The sequence below is a fragment of the Camelina sativa genome, chromosome 10, assembly GCF_000633955.1.
Source record: "Camelina sativa cultivar DH55 chromosome 10, Cs, whole genome shotgun sequence".
Classification (NCBI taxonomy): domain Eukaryota; kingdom Viridiplantae; phylum Streptophyta; class Magnoliopsida; order Brassicales; family Brassicaceae; genus Camelina; species Camelina sativa.
Window position 1 is genome coordinate 20,158,445 of NC_025694.1, and position 2,686 is coordinate 20,161,130.

Sequence of the window (2,686 nt, forward strand, 5' to 3'; positions counted from 1 at the left end):
TTCATGATGCTTAGCTACATAATTTCATGGCCACTTTTTGCTTTAAAACTAACGTAATACTAATTATCATACGAAACGTTCCTAAAATATAATATCAATGATGATGGAAACGTAAAAGAAAGAATGATGATGGAGATCATTTTTTTTTACAATCGAACACAATGTTAACTATTTTAGGTAATTTTAGTATACTTCTATATTGACGTGGAGACCAAGTCTTAATATTACTTTCCGATGTCAATGATATTTTGTGATACTTTCTTTTGGGAAACAGTATCACGTTATTACAACAGTACACAACAAATGAGAAGCCGAAGAAGTAGCTTGGAAAGATAAGAAAGGTTACCAGGCATGGACATGAAAACAACTGAAACACTAATCTGAACAAAAAGCATCAAAAATAAGAAAACACTAATTCCAAACATTTTAAGTCTAAAGACAGTAATATATCGACTAATTGGGGCAATGCTCCAATGCTAACCATCAAGCTTCAAACTTGTCTGGTTTAAGCATCCCAAGAGCACGGGAAGCTCTCCATTTATATGTCTCTTATGCTTAACCAATCTCATTAGCCCAACAAGCAAACTATGACCTGAGACCAGCTCTGCTCTAAACCCCTTCTCTTCCCTCAATCCTGTAATCAGTCTAGCACAATTGATTTTGGTCTCATTACATCCATCATTCAACATATCAACAATCAAAGAAACCTTAGTTGGTTGCATCAACCCATATTTTGAATCCGATTCAAGATCAAGAATCACAAGAATTGCAACAACATGAGATCCAACAGCATGAGAAGTGAAAGGACCCAAAAAAAAAAGAGAGATTATCCATGAAATGAGCCACAACAATATGTTTAAACTCACTCAACGCATGAACCTTGATAAAGCTTGAGAATTTAGTACCATATATTCAGATAAGCTTGAGAATTTGTTACAAAGTAGAAAACTTTATTCTCTGCAAAATCACCCACAAAGAAACAGAGAAATAAAACTTTAATAAATAGAGAGATAATAACACATTGGTAAAGTCAGAAAAGAAGTTAAGCCACCAAACTTAAGAAGAAGAAACTAACCACCATGAAAGACAAACAACATGATCAAGCGGCAAAGCGAGAAGACGCTTGAAGGAGAAGAGCAAACAAAACGCTAAAGTCGTTTTAAGAGACTTCTTGACTCTTCTCCAGATCATTACTCTTCTCTTCACCATCATTCATAGTAATTTAAAATTTCAAACACATAGGTTAAACTAACAGAAAAATGAAAAAAACATAAATGAAAGTAACTGTTAAATAATAAAATACCACAAATTAAACGAATTGAGAGATTTATATGACATTGGAGTCCCAACAAGAGATAAGTTACCCAGAATGGAGTCTAAAACCCCAAAAAAAGGTAACTTTATCGGAACCCTAAAACAGTTTTTGCTACACAGATCGTAACGAAACCCAATTCTCGCTCAATATTCACATCACGAAAACAAACACAGGGTAGGAAAAAAAGCAGAGAACTTTACTGAATTCAAGCCGAACCCATTTCGATTGACGCAAGGCTAAGGGTCACCTCAGCTCACTTCAATCCTTTTTTACTCCTCTGACCTCTCCTCTCTCAGCTTCCTTCGACTTCTTCGTCTACTCCTTCAACCAAAACCAAAGATGACCCTGAAGTTGTTTTCAAAGCTTCGTTCAGATCAAAATTTGACGAATTTGACAACCTTCTGCTCGATGTTCTCGTCTCTCAACAGTCCGAAGATAATCTAGGGGTACGGTGAAGGGAGAATTGAGATTTTGGGACCTTTTGCTTAAATTTGAGATTATTAGAATGTTATTTGACAGGTAAGGAAAATTACAGATGATGTGTATCAATGTTATAATTGGATTGGTTAACTTTTTTTTATTGATGTATCACCTTCATTAATGAAGCTGAGGTGTCAGAAGCCCGGTGAAAAACATGAAAGTTTTATTGTATTAATACTATACATATATATTATCTAAATACTTAAATAATTAAATGCAGAAGAGACATTATATACTTAATTGAAAATAAATATCAAAGAAAAATAAATCAAATGTATAAAATCAATAGTTGAAGTTATTAGAAACCATTGTAAAAAACTAGACAAAATTTATCAAAAAATTATAAAATGTATAAAAATCTTACACCCATCCCCGTAAAAAACTAAACAAATTCACCAAATCCAATTCATCAAAACCAATTCGTCAAATCCAATAAACCCAAGTCTAACAAATCTATTACACATCTCTAATAAACAAATTCATCAAATCAATAACACCTAAATAGAACCAACTATCAAACCTAACAAATCTATCATATTCCTAAAAAATCTAAGAGAACTAAGCACGATTGGAGAGAGGTAATCGCTGGAGATTAGGCATCGCTGGAAAGAGGATTTGAGGAAGATTTTGAGAAAAGTAAAAATGATATGGGAAGAACCGACAGATAGCTCGTTTGTTATGACTAAAATTTTCCATTTCCCGCGTCTCAAAAATTTCTTTGTATCCGGTTCGCGTGCAAAATTTTGATATCCGTCGGTAATCTGTCGAAAATATCCAACAGATTACTGACGTATATAATTTTTTTATCAATATTATATTCGTTGGTTACTTCTGATGGATTACCAACGAATTTAAGATTAAAACTCTTAATTTCATAATTATTATTGACAT

General features: G+C 33.1%; 1 long non-coding RNA gene across 3 annotated transcripts; it reads right to left on the reverse strand.

The window, feature by feature from the left end:
- LOC104719450 lies at positions 359-1,837 on the reverse strand. 3 transcript variants are annotated; one of them, XR_756608.2, is made up of 3 exons: positions 1,076-1,837; positions 867-957; positions 359-645 (listed from the first exon to the last, which is right to left on the reverse strand). It is a non-coding gene; the product is annotated as an uncharacterized LOC104719450 (long non-coding RNA). The 3 variants fall into 3 exon arrangements; XR_756607.2 differs by having other exon boundaries at positions 359-957; positions 1,076-1,200; positions 1,516-1,836; XR_756606.2 differs by having other exon boundaries at positions 359-957; positions 1,076-1,836.